This window comes from Triticum urartu, chromosome 6, assembly GCF_003073215.2.
Source record: "Triticum urartu cultivar G1812 chromosome 6, Tu2.1, whole genome shotgun sequence".
NCBI lineage: Eukaryota > Viridiplantae > Streptophyta > Magnoliopsida > Poales > Poaceae > Triticum > Triticum urartu.
This window is the reverse complement of record NC_053027.1, coordinates 34,749,631-34,766,377: the sequence shown is the minus strand read 5'-3', so window position 1 is coordinate 34,766,377 and position 16,747 is coordinate 34,749,631. Positions and strand designations below refer to the sequence as shown.

At 47.4% G+C, this 16,747-nt stretch overlaps 1 pseudogene; it reads left to right on the top strand.

Moving 5' to 3' along the window:
- The first annotated feature begins 1,232 nt into the window (after window positions 1–1,232).
- On the top strand, window positions 1,233–16,209 carry LOC125516491 (annotated as a pseudogene).
- The last annotated feature ends 538 nt before the right edge of the window (window positions 16,210–16,747 follow it).

Below are 16,747 nucleotides of genomic sequence, written 5' to 3'. Positions count from 1 at the left end.
ATTGAGACACTTATTTTGGAGGGAGTAGTGTTTCTAAACATCTTTCTTGCTTGCAGAACCCAGTTTTTCTGCACCTTTATCACTGTGTATGGGGTATCCTACATTCTTGAGTAAAAGAGGCTTAAGGCCCTTAATAAACTTAAAGCAGTTTTGATGGAGTTGGCTACATTTTGTCACTGGACATACATATATCTTTCTCATAGGCATGATAGAATCATTAGTAAACTTTGGAAGCAAATACAAAGTATTGGGATAGTATGCATGATTGCTAATTCAGTTTTGTGGCATGTACAAGATAGTTGTATTTTGCTAAGTTAGTACTATAATGTAGTATCAGGATACTATGGATGATTTCTTCTGATCATTTTGCAAGAATACATTGTTCTTCATCCAATACTTCCTCCCGGAATAAGAATGGTACCGTAGCAAGTATATCTTCATGATTGGAGAGGAACTGATGATCGGAACTAGCCTGATCTGAAATATTTCGATCCTTACTTTTCTCCTCCCATTTTCCTTATGTAATGACTTAAGTTGATGGTTGTGTGCATCGGTAAACCAGTATAAATTCATATGAATTTGGTTTAAATGCCTCACCAACTTCTCCCCAGCTATAGCCTAGCAACAACCCGGTGGATATCTGAACCTTTACAACCCAATGCCAGTTTTACTATACATAAATCTTATACTCCCTTCGTTACTAAATATAAGTCTTTCTAGACATTTCAAATGGACTACAACATATGGATGTATGTATACATATTTTAGAGTGTAGATTCACTCATTTTGCTTCGTATGTAGTCACTTGTTGGAATCTCTAAAAAGACTTATACTTGGGAACAGAGGGAGTATATATTAATGTGAACTCAATCTCGCAGTTGATGCCCCTTTAAATTTCAAATATATTCATATCTGTGAGACAAAGAAAAAGAATAACCTGCAAAAAAAGACAAAAAAGGAAAGCACGTACTGAATAAAACACACCCTATTGCAAGGTTTTTTTTTAGAATCTTTTCTTGTTTTTACCCAAAAAAGGTTTCCCTCGCTTTATATTATAAAGCAATGATCACCTACACAAACAACGGAAACCACACAACACCACACCACACCACCACACAACACAACCAAGGCCGGATACAACAGGTACATGAACAACAACATCACCCCAACACTCCATGCATACAACAAATGAGCAATGAGGGCAGAGCTTGAAGAGGTCGGAGTAATCCACCATGACAGACTATCACGGAGAGACAAGGTTGAGCTCGGCGAATGTAGGCCTCCAAGACAACGCCTTCAAGAAGGGGAACGACACCGGAGCGCTGTCGCCGCCGGATCCAAAGGATCATGGCTTTCACCTGTATCATTCGAAGGGGGGGAGTAGCCATGACGACGCCTTCAGGAAGGAGACGCCGCCGCTGTCGGTCCGACTGAAGCCGAGCAAGGGATCTCCCCTGGCACGCAAGCTCCACCTTCGAAACGCCACCGCTCGCCGAAGCACCGGCCGCCACGCCGCTCCAGCGGCCATAGCAACCAGTCCACACCTGAGTCGCGCAGCTCGCCCACAAGTAATGCGACTACCACCACCGAGGTTGCCGCCCCGACATCCATGACCCCTCCGCAACCACCACGGAGGTTAATGGACGTAACCGACCGATGGGAGGTAGAAGACACTTCCTTCACCCCAAAACGAACCCTTGGCGAGAAGACGGCCCAACTGGCCAGATCCAGGTAGGGGAGAGGGTTGCCAGCAGCCGCCGGCCTCGACCTCTCCGCAGGCGCTGACCTCATCCTCGCCGCAGCTGCCACACTGTGCCACCAGGGACAGGGACCAAGAGGCCCCTCCCTCCCTCCCCGGTGCGCCCCACCACCACCGGCCAGCCAACGGCACCCCCTGAGCCGCTGGCGTCCACCAACAGGCCGCCACCGTCCGCCACATCCACCAGCCAAGGAGCAGACGAGAGAGGGTCCACGACCACTGTCACGGTGCCACTCCCACCGGCCGGAAGACGAGGCAGGGGCCGCCGCCCGAAGGGCCAGATCTAGCGGAGCCGTGACCAGAACCGCCCCCTAGGCGCGCACCTCCAGCACGCCGCAGCCACGCCACCGTCAGTCAGTTCCGGCGCACCACCGCGCTGCCGCACCCGCCGCTAGCACGACACCTCGGCCCAACCGCCTCGGCCCGCCTTGAGCCCGCCGAGCGAAGTGGCGAGTTCTCCTTGCCGGCGCCGGCGCCGACCAGGCTTCACCTGGCCGCGCCCTCTGGCGGTGGCGAGGTGGAGGAGGAGAAGGCGTGGGACCCTGTCGGCGGCAGCTAGGGTTTCCTCCCGGTCGCGAGCAAGGTGACCTGGGAGGAGGGAGGGAGGGAGTTCCTTATGAGGGGAGTTCAACTTAACTATAGCATTTAGTTTGGGAAATCTAAGTCCAACAAAGCCCAAGACCAAAAGTCCAAACCATGCATCTCGCCAATGGCCCACCATGAAGAAGAAGGAGGCGGCGGCGAGAATCCCATGGAGCCGCGCGGAAGCGGGCGTGCAGCGGCCACTGCGACGTGAACACCGACGATCTCACCAGCAAGCTTCCGATGCCCTTCTCGACACCATCATCTCCCTCCTCCCTACCAAGGACGGCAGCCGCACGCAGGTCCTCTGCCGCCGATGGCGCCACCGGTGCTCCGCGCCACTCAACCTCGAGGTCGTCACCTGCCCCCAGGCTTCCATCGCTACTTCGTCCCCTCCTCCTCTGTCTCCAAGATAATCTCCCAGCACCCTGGCCCTGCCCGCCGATTCTCCTTCCCCAGCCTGCATGCCGGCGACCTCTACGCAGACGTGGAGAGGTGGCTAGACTCCCGAGCCCTCGCCAACCTCCAGGAGCTCGAGATCGGCGACCATGACTTAGGGTGCACACGGTCCGGGCCGGGCCGGTCCCGGTCCGAGCGTCATTTGGGCCGGCCGCCAGCGGTCCGGTCCGGACCGGACCGAGTTGTCCAACGAGCTGCTTTTCTGGGACCGGACCGTTTGGGGGTCAGCTCGGTCAAGCCCGAGAGGACCAAATGGACCGACCAACGATGTTGCCTGCCAGGCTGTTTTTTGTTGCGTTTAGGTCCTATTTAGCTGATGTTTATGTAGTTGCAGATAGCTGCCGATCTCACAAGAGAGAGAGAGGGAGAGGATTTACTGAATCTAGCTAACCATCTAACTGAATCTAGCTAACCATCTAGCTGCTGTTTAGGTCCTGCGAGCGAAACTGGCTAACCATCTAACTGAATCTATTGACAGACTAGCTAACTGAACTACTAACCGTACTGACGAAACTGAAATTTTACAAACTGACAGCGAGCCGCCGGCGTATGTGGACACGCTCATCGCCCTCTAGGTCTTGGAAGACCACAACGGTAGCAATTGAAGGCGGCAGTGTTGGCTCGCCGACGGAGAAATCATGGGCTTGTGCGCCGAGTTCGTCGGTGCACGAACTGAAATAGTGGCCTCGGAGCTGCAGTACATCATGGCGAACCTGGTGAAGCGCCCACACATGCAAGAGGCCGTCCAATTCATCCTGGTGGCGCCGGCGAGGCGTTCGCCTACCTGGGCTAGCTGGTGGCCAGTGTGCAAGCTGCGTTCAAACGACAGCCATTGCCATGGTCGAGAACTCCAGATTGGCGGCGGTGCAAGTACAGCAGTGATGGCGAGTGGCAGCAAGAGGCTATGGCGCATGGGGAGGAGAGGAAGGAAGAGTAGGGGAAATTCGGGGACACGATGGTTCACCCAGGGGCTACCGGTGGCCGCGACGACGAGAGGAACAGCGGCGGCGGTGACTAAGTTTTCTCGGTCGGCTCGGTTAAAGCCCGGACCAGAGCGAAGCTTTGTCGGGCCTGATTCTTGAGCTCAGACCGACTGATTTTTTAAACGGGCTAGGCCCGAGCTGGCCAGGACCGAGCGGGCCACGAGCCGGTCCGAAAGACCGCTTGTGTCGTCCACCCTGAGCCATGACTACCTCTCTGCACGCGAGACCAAGACCAAATATAGGTTGCCACGATCCGCGTTCCGCTCCGCATCCACTCTCCTTGTTGCCGACATCAGGGATTGCCATTTCCTCAATGCAGTCGCACTGTCCATGAATTGCCCTGTCCTCAAGCAGCTCACCCTAGTTGACGTTTCCATCTCAGTGGACGGATTCCACAGACTGCTCTCTGGCTGTCATGTCTTGGAGAGCTTATGCTTGGTCCAAGTTCATGCTGCCGGTTGTCTCCGTGTTTGCTCGCCGACTATTAGAGTTGAAACACAGGGTTTAGGATTTTACATGGATGGCTAACATCTAACCTCAATCTCTTTATATAGATGATCATAATACAATCATATACGTATACAAATATATATATATGTACCATATGCCAGACCCTATTTTACAATTAGAAGCATTGGCTTCCGCGATAGCTCTCCTGAAAAAAAAGAATTGGTCCTTGAGGATGCTCCTCGCCTTGAAAGGTTATTATTCCCTTATTGTCACCTGAATGATTGTATGATTATCCGGGTTATTAGGGCACCTAAATTGGAGATATTCGGGCCTTTCTCACCCGGCGCGTGCAAACTCCTGGTCTTTCAGGAGTTATATATAAAGCGAGGCGAAAGCCTTGTTCAGTAACTCCTAGTCTTCTAGGTAGTAGCAAGTAGCAACAGCCATCATTCAGCATTCTTACATACAAATAATTATTTTTTATGTCGGTTTGTTTTCTCCAGGGAATGAGCCCAGTCAGCTCGGCAAACTCGATACACACCGTGAAGGTTTTGGCCCTCGGGTGTTCTAATAATCCTCAATTGAATGCAGTTCTTGACGTCCTCAGGTGGTTCCCCTGTTTGGAAAAGCTCTATGTCACCGTGAGTATTCATCTTTGCTTGCTTTAATTGTATGCTTTGACTGACATATTAACTAGTCTAGTTAGCAACGCTTTAATATATGCATTTTTTTGGTTTCGCGGCTCCACGCACACTATAGGACGTTTAAGCAAAATGAACATCAGTATGACCCACTACATCCAGTGGAATGCCTTCAGACCCATCTAAAGATAGTGGTGTTGAAGTTATTCAAAGGCTCTGAGCAACAGATTGATTTTGTCAGGTTCTTTGTATTGAATGCGAAAGTGCTAAACAAAATTGAATTCCAAGTACGTGGGGACCACTACAACGATGAATTTGTGGCTCGTCAACAAACGCTGCTCCAAGTCGAAAACAGAGCTTCTCGAGATTTTCGGAAACCGGTCAAAAACCGGACCTTTCATTACCCAGCGAAATACTCAAATATCGCCTGAAAAATTTAAATTATTTGAATTTATACAGCTAATATTTGTCAAATATCACCCATATGGCGTTTTGAACACAAGGATACTCGTAGTACGATTTTACGAGTCGCTTGCCTACCTTCGGTGGTCACAGGGCCGAATCCTAGTTTTGCCAGCTTACTTTTTAAAGTTTTTCCTTTAGAAAAATTATAAAATTAAAGTAGCCCGACATAGGAAGCATGATTCGAACTAGCGAGCTGGCCACTAGAACAGGCACATCGCTATGTTAAATTAAGGCGCATACACTTTATATTGAGGAATAAAATTTTCGAATTCAAAATTCATTTGAAAAATTTGGACGAAAAATGTCTGAAAATTCTGAGATTTTCCTGGTCCCTACCGAAAAAATCAGAATCAAGGAAAAAAAAACCTTGCTTTGCACTACTGGCTCGACAACAACATCCTACCATGCAATGGAGAAGCTAAAGGCTTAGGTCACATCGGGATCGACTATGTTAATTATGGTGTAATTCCCACTTACGATAAAAACTAAACGAGTGAAGGATTTACGAATTTCATTGGGTTCAGAACCCATAGTTGTAAATTGGTAGAGACCTACAAAGTCTTGGCCCGGATAATCCTCCGTTTCGTGGATTTCGTCCCTCTCTCCATCCCTCCTTGAGGGATCTTCATATGGGACGCCCATCATGTGTCCACTTAAGTGATTAATCCACTCAATAAGTAATGAAATGTTCCATTCGCAGGAAAAAAACACACAAATTGAAACTTTTTGTTTGAGCCGACACATATTGAAACAGAAATAGGCATATTGGAAGGTATTTATTCTTTTTTTTTCTTCTACTATAGCATGTACCATTAATTTGGGAAACTCCAAAGCCCAAGCCCAAAACCACGGCGTCGTATCACGTGAATCTGGGATCCCTCGTGCATCCCTGTATCCTCTCGTTTTGAAGCATACGATCTAAATCGTGCGTATGTGCTCAGTTGTTGAAAAATTTGCAACAAAGCGCCCGCCCCCAAAAAGTGAGGGGGTATGGGGTTCAGAGATCTCTATTCTTTTAATCTTGCCATGCTCTCAAAGCAAGTTTGGCGGTTGATCACTAACCCGGATTCCCTGTGTGCAAGAGTATTGAAAGCAAAATACTTCCCTAATGAAAGTTTATTACAAGCTACCCTGAAGAGTGGTGCTTCGTTTACGTGGCAGAGCATTATGAAAGGTCTTGAAACATTTAAGTTGGGGTATATCTGGCGGGTTGGTACCGGTGAGAACATTAACATCTAGAGCGACCCCTGGATACCGTCTAGTCCGAACAGGAGAGTTTTATCGAATCGGGGGCAAACACTGATATCACGAGTTCATGATCTAATTGACCCTATGACTGGTTTTTGGGACGAGGATCTGATCAGATCTATATTCATATCGGTTGATGTAGACAGGATCTTGCAAATTCCCTTCAACTATGGGGCTTTCGAGGACTTTATCGCATGGCACCCGGATCATAAAGGGTTTTTCTCTGTGAAATCAGCATACAAAGTGTCGTGGAATTGTCACGGCAGATGTCCTTAGTGTCAGGACTTAGTCGCGAGGCCAACGCATCTATGTGGTAGCTTGAGAGGGGTTGAGCGGGACGAGAGACGCGATGTTTTACCCAGGTTCGACCCCTCACGGTGGAGGTAAAAGCCTACATCCTGCTTCATTGATATTGATGATGATGATCACGGTTACAAGCGTGCCCTATCTTGAGAGCTATTGTCTAAACCTAACTTGTCCAACTTGTGGAACTTGTCAATCTTGTCCCCCTTCTCCCTTTTGGGGAGCCCTGCCCCTCCTTATATATGTTGGAGGGGCGGGTTACATGTAGAGTCCTATTAGGATTAGGACTAGTCTATCTTCTAATACAAACCGGATACAAGTCCGGGTCTTGACTCCTTGTAAGGGAAATACACCTTTTCTCTTAAACCGGCCCACCATTAGCATAAACCGGCCTTCTGGGCCTTGGGCCTTGTCATTCATCTGACCCGTCCGCTGGGTCACAAGTGTGTCATAATGTTCCGGCGGGTTGCTTGTAAACCGCCAGGTCAGGGCAGGTCGCCAGTGAATCGCCAAGCGTAAACCGGGTCTCAAGTAAACCTCCAAGTCCAGCCGGGTCACCAATGAGTCTTCAGGCTCGTGAATCGTCATACCAGTGAACCGCCAGACACGTAAATCGCCAATCTTCTGGCGGTTTACCAATGAAACGCCTAGTCCGGCCGGGTTATACTTCCGGTCGGTTTACACCGCGGGGTATATCCCCGACATTAGCCCCCAAGTTTAGCTTGGATTTATCCATGGTAAACTTATGCTGCAAAACAAACACAAGAACAAATTTGACAGGTTGTGCTCCGGGTTAAGAATTCTTATAAACCGGTACCTGATCACCCTTAAGTCCTTGTTATTTCCTCCTTCAGGGAAGTCCGGGTCAACAGACCAGCTTCATAATCAATTTGTCGACATTGGTTTGTCACAGAGAAATATTGTGAAGAATAACTCCTTTGACTCAGCTCCCAAAGCGCCGGTTTAAGAAATATGGGTCTTGAAATACTTATCTGATATTCAGCCGGTTTGAAGATGTAAAACTTGCCGGTTTAATATTACCAAAATGGCCGGTTTATAAATATTGATGGCACCGGGTCATAATTGTTGTCAACACCGGGTCATGTAATTGATCTTCCTGATTTGCTCAAAATTGATAAAATGAAGATGTTCCTCCTTTATATGCATAATACCTGTAGCCCCCAAGTCTTAAGAGGAGAACATAGTGATAACTTAATACTAGCTCCAATAAGTGTTTCAACCTTGACGAAATCCGGTTTGTTCATCTCAATTATATAAACTGAGTACTCCATATATGTAGCCCCCAAGGACCGGGTTGTCATGCTTGCAGCAACCTGAGACTTGTAATTGCTTATAAAAACTTCAATCAGTGTAACCCCCAAGGGCCGGGTCATTATGCAATAATGAGCAGGAATTTTGTAAATATAATTATGTAGAATTTAGCAGTGATGTGTAGCCCCCAAGGGTCGGCTTAGTAAGATAATACTGAATCGGGACTTGATCTATACTTCAATGAAAATAATATCTTATAATGTAGCTTCCATCGTAGGGCTTGAACCCACGTCCACAAGGTTAAGAGCTTTGTGCTTTACCAACTGAGCAATGGATCCTTCAATATTATGGAGGAAAACTTGTGTACCTTGAATTGTTGACAGGAGCAATTGGTAGCCCCCAAGGGCCGGCTCATTATAATATGATGACTCGGGTCTTCAATAAGACTAGTAAAAATGACTTTGCATTAGCCCCCAAGTGTCATGGTGCATGCTTGCAGCGACATGAGACTTGCATATTTGATATAATCTTCAGTTGAATAATGTAGCCCTCAAGTGCTCAAGTGCCGGGTCGTGAGCCTGCAGCGACTCGGGACTATTCCTTCAATTGTAAAATAAACCATATCCATTGATAATATAATAGCCATTGCACTAAAGCGAATTTGAAAACCTCAATAATACCGGTTATTAATAACCATAATAAAATCCAGCCATGTTGGCTATTCAAGATAACATAATCCGGTATGAAAACCTTATTCATTCAACATCATAATGGAAATTCAGCCAAGTTTGGCTATTTGAATAATATAACCCAATGATTTATAAGCGCATGATTCCAATGGCGCAATCCAAATATATACTGGCGACTTATAGTCGAAAGCCAGGCCGGTTTAATAAACACCGGATAATTTCTCATCATATATTGGCAACTTATCGTCTTAAAGCCAGGCCGGTTTAATAAACACCGGATAATTTATCATCATACTGGCGACATATAGTCGAAAGCTAGGCCGGTTTAATAAACACCGGATAATTTATCGTCATATTTTATTCCACCTGTTTCTGCATACAACAAGTTTAAAGTGTCCTGGCGGTTTACCGCCGGACGGGTCATAATGCCCGACATATAACCTGGGTTTATAACCGAGGCTGCACTTAAGAATAATCAAATATGAAATACATCATACCTATGACATTGAATCACATCGTTGGTTTACCAACTTTTTGTAGTAAGAGTGATAACCCCAATCTTGAGTAATGATAACTCCTTTCATATTGTGCCGGTTTATAATAAAACCGTATCGGGTTGTGATAAACACCGGTTTAACCATATATAATACTGGCGACTCGTAGTCAAACCAGACCGGGCTGATAGTCTCCGGATTATAATTTGATCATGTACTGACAACTTGTAGTTGAAAGCCGAGCCGGGTTGATAAACACCGGTTTACTCCATAATAGGATGGTAACAGAAAATCAAACCGGGCAGATAGTCTCCGTATTAAGATTTGACCGTGTTCCGTCAATTTATAATTGACAGTCGAAACGGTTTAAGAAATTGTCGGTTTTCAAAACGCAACAAAAGAAATATATGTCCAAATGAAAAAAAAATTCAAAGGCAATGATAAAACAATCTGCAAAAAGAGGCTATTGAGCCGATCAAATGGCGTTACCATGGTCGGACACGACCAAGCCCTTGATAGGCATAGCTATGGTTCAAGTCAGCTAGGTCCCCAAATGAAACAATGGGATTATGCCGATCAAAAGGTGTGGCAATGGTTCGGGTTCGACCAAGCCCCCAAGTGATTCTGTGGCCTTAGGCCAATCAAGAGGCGTGACTATGGTTCAGACGTGACCACAAGTCCCCAAGTGATGCATTGGCATTACGCCGATCAAGAGGTATAGCGATGGTTTGGGTTCGACCAAAGCCCCCAAGTGATGCTGTGGCACTAGGCCGATCAAGAGGCGTGACTATGGTTCAGACGTGACCACAAGTCCCCAAGTGATGCTGTGGCTTTACGCCTATCAAAAGGTGTTGCTATGGTTCGGACACGACCAAGCCCCCAAGTGATAATGTGGCATTGCGCCGATCTAGAGGTGTAGCTATGGTTCGGATACGACCAAGCCCCCAAGTGATCAATAATATGATAGGCCAATAAGGCGGGATACCCATGTTTGAACCGCACATCATGGCAGTAAGTCCTCTTCGGCAACTTTTAACTTTTTGCAAGAGATAAATTCTTCTTGAACCGGGATTTTGAACCGGATATTGAGAGCTTCAAAGCTTTGTGGAAGATATCTTTCCCTTGAACCGGATTTTAAACCGGAATCTTCATTTTCAACTGGACAATTTTCTGACGGCCTTTAAACTCGAACTTTCGAGAAGTTAATTCCTTTTTGAACCGGACATTGTTAAACCGGATTTGAGCGCTTTAGAGCTTTGTGGGAGAACAGATTTCCCTTGAACCGGACTGTAAACCAGATATTTGAGAGCTTCAGTCAGACTGACTTCCCTTGAGCCGGATTTTAAACCGGAATCCTTTCTGATGACCCGGATCTTCTTCATTGAGCCGGGATTTCGTAACTGTCATATACTTTCTAAACCGGAAATTTTCGGACGGCCTTTAAATTTTCATCAATATAACAGTAGCCTCCAGGACTGGGTTATCTTTCCCTCCATCGTCCTGGGGTTCTTAAACCGGCTGAAACTGGCAAGATTTGCTGAGTCATGTCATCGTAGCCCCCGAATCTCAAAGGTAACTCGAGGAGTTGGCTTGACACTCTCCATATTTGACCGTGATATAAACCGGCATAACTTGTATATCATTGGCGCTGATAGCACGGTGTGAATCCACAGAAGGTTGAGGTGACTGCGGCGGGTTATAAATGATCACGTATGAGCCGTGTCAGCAACTCGGCCAATGGTTCCTTCCAACTGGCGATTTGAAGTTAACCAAACTGTAGTGGCGGCGACTTGTGCGCCTACCCATTGAACCATCCAGTGCAGACGGTGGCTGATAATATATGATAATTTACCTCCAATTTGTTAGAAGAAAACAGGGCTTTCCAAGTAGTGACTTGCTCATAGTCAATAAACAGTCCATCCAGACAAGTGCGGCCTGGTATGTTGATGTAGACCAGGCCGCGAGAGACGGACGACAAAGATGACCGCAACATCAGAGGCGGCTCAGACAGATAAGTCGGCCACGGCATTGTACGCTGGTGCGGACGGGAGAATCGACCGCAGCGTTGTAAACCGGCGCGCACGCGTGAACCGGCCGCGAGAGCGGACGGGTGAGTCATTCATGGAGTTGTAAGCTGGTGCAGACGCGTGAGTCAATCACAAGCGCAGTCCCGGCTAATTGATGTAGACCGGGCTGTACGGGCGGCAGCTTGTACGTGTCCATTCATCGTGTAATGTGGCACGGACGACCACCGGGCTGGACGTTGCCAGCGCGTACTCCGTACCCATGGTATAAACCATGTTTTATAATGAATAATTGTCCTGCATATCATAATATCCGGTCCAAAGTAATTGTTCCCTTGATAAGAACAATATATACCAAGAAACTAGATTTAGATGGATATCACCTGATGTTTTTTGTTCGGACAACAGATGATCTGTTCGTCGCGACAGAGGCGGTTTAGGCTGGTCGGCGACTCAATATGGTCCCGGTGGTTCAAGCAGAAACCCTCCGGGTTATTCTCCAGGTCTTTAAACGTCCGGCACGGGCGGTGCAGATGTATACGTTGCCTCCGACGCCGGTGCACGAGGACCGGATCATACCTTGGCCATAAGTCTGTTGACCTGTGTATAGCATAGCATACCGTGAAAAAAGCTTTGGATGATACTTAATTATACCAGTAAACGTTTAGAAAAATAGCATCTGATTTGTTCGTATGGCAGATGATCCATATATAAATTTGGGAGTGAAGCGCGGCAGAAAAGGCAGGCAAGCCGGCAGGCGTAGCGGTGAAACGCCGTGGTGAGGTCAGCGGAAACGCGGCCAGCCCGTGACTTCGGCGACTTGGAGCAGAGGACGGCTTCAGGTAGTAGCTACTCCTCCTTTTTTTTATCTTTTTTTTTTCGCAAAGGCTGTCGCATGTCCTTATTAGTTCTGACATTTATCTGGAGGTACGTGGTTGACGATCCTTTGATATCACATCCTTGTGAGACTTTGGGCCCTGTGCTAATTCATTTGATGAATAGTACTAGTACTAGACCTCCCGTACTAGTAATAGTCCTTTCCTTATTCTCCTTTTCTTTCGGCCTTTGACTTCGGCAGATTGCCACTCCATGTACGTGCATCATCAAACGGGGCTAGTGGGCACATGCCTCGAACATGTTTTTGTCTGGGTGCCTTGGGCGTCTGCTGCTGTAGTTTATTTTTTGTCGTAGGCGATAGTAATAATAGCAGATTTGTTGCCGCCGCTCATTACTTTTAGCTGTCGCTGTCTATACCCAGCCACTTGGTCATCGCTGATATAATTGCTAGTATTATCCAGATCGAAGCCTCCTGATCGCTGTCAAATCAACCGGTTTAGACTGATCGCCCGCGACAAAACGCCCGTCCCTTTTTTATCAATCCGGTATGCATCGTCCAGCTTGAATACTCAATACGGGCGTGGAACCGAATCCACCTTCAATACAGCTCGGTGTTACTGCTTCCGCTTAGCGGTAGCTGAAAAATCTTGTTTTACCTCGGCGAAACTTGCAACCAGGCAGTTTAGACGGATCTTGCTCCCTTCTGCCGTATTACCAGCCCTGGTTATCCCGTATGATTGCCTCAAGCCGGCTCTTCTTCATCCGGCCAAAAGCGAACTCCTCGAACTCTAGATAAAACCCATTCAAAAACTCAACACCACCGTATGCAGGCCCCACGGTGGACGCCAACTGTCGTGGAATTGTCACGGCAGATGTCCTTAGTGTCAGGACTTAGTCGCGAGGCCAACGCATCTATGTGGTAGCTTGAGAGGGGTTGAGCGAGACGAGAGACGCGATGTTTTACCCAGGTTCGGCCCCTCACGATGGAGGTAAAAGCCTACATCCTGCTTCATTGATATTGATGATGATGATCACGGTTACAAGAGTGCCCTATCTTGAGAGCTATTGTCTAAATCTAACTTGTCCAACTTGTGGAACTTGTCAATCTTGTCCCCCTTCTCCCTTTTGGGGAGCCTTGCCCCTCCTTATATATGTTGGAGGGCGGGTTACATGTAGAGCCCTATTAGGATTAGGACTAGTCTATCTTCTAATACAAACCGGATACAAGTCCGGGTCTTGACTCCTTGTAAGGGAAATACACCTTTTCTCTTAAACCGGCCCACCATTAGCATAAACCGGCCTTCTGGACCTTGGGCCTTGTCATTTATCTGACCCGTCCGCCGGGTCACAAGTGTGTCATAATGTTCCGGCGGGTTGCTTGTAAACCGCCAGGTCAGGGTAGGTCGCCAGTGAATCGCCAAGCGTAAACCGGGTCTCAAGTAAACCGCCAAGTCCAGCCGGGTCATCAATGAGTCTTCAGGCCCGTGAATCGTCATACCAGTGAACCGCCAGACACGTAAATCGCCAATCTTCTGGCGGTTTACCAATGAAACGTCTAGTCCGTCCGGGTTATACTTCCGGCCGGTTTACACCGCGGGGTATATCCCCGACACAAAGTACAATGGATACGATCTTTTCATGTACATGCAATGGTGATGGCGCGACCTGGAGGCTCAAGAACTCCAGCGGTGTGGAGTACGCTATGGAAACAAAAGGTCCCACGTAAAATTCAAATTTTTTGTTGGCGTGCTCTACACGGTATTATTCCGCTAAAGTCCATACTCACGAACCGTCATATTGGAACTAATGGGGCATGTCCTATATGTTATCAAGATGCGGAAGATGTCCGCCATCTACTGTTTGATTGTTGCAATGCCAAGCACCTCTGGGAACGCCTAGGCATAGCGGGAATGATTGAGGAAGCAAAGTTGATCGATCGCTCAGGGTCAGTTATATTGGAACATCTACTCCTTGCACCAGATTTACCCTTGTCACTGAAACCGAATATTATTGTTAAACAAGCTCTTATGGTGGGCAGCTGGTACTTATGGTGGATAAGATGTGAACTCACTCATGATGGTAGACCACCACATCCCACGCGGTGGCATATGTCCGTCCTGGCAATTGCTAGTAATTATCATGAAGCTAATCGCAAACAAAATGATAATAGAGAGATGAAGTGGACGAAACCAGACCTCATGTTCATAAAGGTAAATGTTGATGCGGCCTATTTTGCAGATGAAAGTGCAGGAGCTTCGGCAGCTGTAATTAGAGATGATAAAGGGAACTTTTTAGCAGCACAATGCAAATATATACCTCATGTTGCAGATGCAATGATGGCTGAAGCAACGGCGATGCGTGATGGTCTTGTGTTTCCAAACTCCCTTGGGTTTCCTCATGTGGAGGCAGAATCAGATTTCTTAAACGTCATAAATTTTTGCGATGGCCAATCTAGATGGTGGGATGCTGCAACAGCAATTTTCGCGGAATGTGTGGATGTTTCTTCTTTAATAGGGAAGGTTATCTTCAAGCATTGTTTTCGTTCTTCCAATCAAGCGGTGCATGTGCTAGCTAACTTTTCTTATTGTAATAAGACCTCTTTAAACTGGACAGACGAGTCCCCGAGTTGTTTGATCTCTTCGCTTGTGGACGATGTAATGCCTATGTTAAATTAATAAAGCTAGCCATGATGGCCTTCCCTAAAAAAAAAGCGCCCGCCTCCAGCCCTCTGCCTCCGTAAGTTAGACATGTAAATTTGCATGGGCACCCCTGAACCGCGAGCCCCACGTCCCGATCAGCGATCACCATGGCGGCGGCCTGCGACTAGATACAAATGAACGTAGGCCCTAACTTCCACAAAGACGAGATTCCGGCGGCCAGACGCGTACGCTCGAAGGTCGATACAGTATCCAAATCCATCCCTCACTCCTTGCCTTGTCGTTCCCTATTTGTAATGTTTCAATCCAGATCGCTTTGCTTCAGCCCAGGAGAACTATTGAGTAAAAGAATGATCCGATTTGTATGTATATGGGATTCTTCTTAACTTGATGTTAACAGGGAATTTTTGTTGTGGTTCAAACAGGGTGTGGGATCACCTTTTTGGAAGGGGGTTACCTGGGCTCTTGAAGGCGTAAGGCGTTGTTTAAGATGGAATTTGGGTAACGGCTATAAGACCAGCTTCTGGAATGACACTTGGGTGGGGGGTTCTTCCCTAAAAAACTCAATTTTGGGGGGTTTATGAAATCTGTCAACAACAACAATGTGTAGTATCGGAGGTGTGGGATGGTTTTAGCCTGAAACTCACCTTTAGCAGGTGTGTGGATGCTGAGTTTATGAAAAAGTGGCATGACCTGATCCAGGTCATTTCTACCAAAAATCTGACCAATGAGGAGGACCAACTTGTTTGGCTGTTGGAGCCATCAGGGGTCTATTCGGTCAGAACCTTTTACAACATGATTAACTAGGGTGGGTCTCTACCCCAATCTGGAAAAAATTATGGAAAATTGTTGTGCCTAACAGACACTTAGTCTTTATATGGTTGGCTTTTAATAATAAAATTCTTACCAGGGACAACCTGAATAAAAGAAGGGTGGTAGAGAACCTAAACTGTTTATACTGTAATGAGGATGAATCAGTTCACCACCTGTTCTTTGAGTGTGTAGTAGCCAAACAGATTTGGAGTGATGTTGCTGAAGCTTTTGGGTTCAATATACCTAATAATATGACTGAGCTATCTTCCTTTTGGAGTATGAACAACAAGAAAACTATCGTCAACATTGCTTGTGTTGCTTCCATTTGGGGCATTTGGACTATGCGTAATGATATTTGTTTTCAGGGCGTGCCGTGGACAAGCACTCGAGTGATCTTGGAGAAGATCAGGTTGTCTCTACATCAATGGAAGATTCTTTGCGGAGGCGATCAATCAGTGCTGCTACGACACTGCCTCCAGCTCCTGGACCGGCGAAGAAGCGAGCTGCTCAGGATCGCCTGGGTTGGGAACTGAGAGCGTGCGCGAAGAAGACCCGGGGTGGAGTGCTGAAGGCTCACTCGGGGTGATTTGAAGAAAAGGGGGGCGGTGGTGTTAGGAGCTAGGGTTCTGCCCTTCCTAGGGCATAGGGTGTAGGGGAAGGAGGGAATTGGGCGAGGGCTGGAGCGCGGCGGCCGGCGGCGAGGCGCCGTCCTTGCGGCTGGGGCGGCGGCGCAGGAAGGAGGTGGCTAGGGTTAGAGTTCCGGCTCCTCTGGGAGCCGGGCAATAGAATAGTCTTATTGCTTAATTCTCGAAATAGTCTTACAACTTGTATATATAACCATAATCTGAAAATAAAACTAAGATAACTTGAGGCCTAAGCCTGCCCAGTGGGCCCCCTGCGGCCATAGACCTGGCCGGTCATAACATCTCTCCCTGCCTGCGCAAACAACTCGTCCTCGAGCTGAAAGTCGGGGTAGTGCTGGCGGAACTTCTTGCGCTGCTCCCAAGTAGCGTCCTCCTCTGGTAGTCCGGTCCACTGAATCAACACGTACCAGGAGCCTCGGCGCAGCTG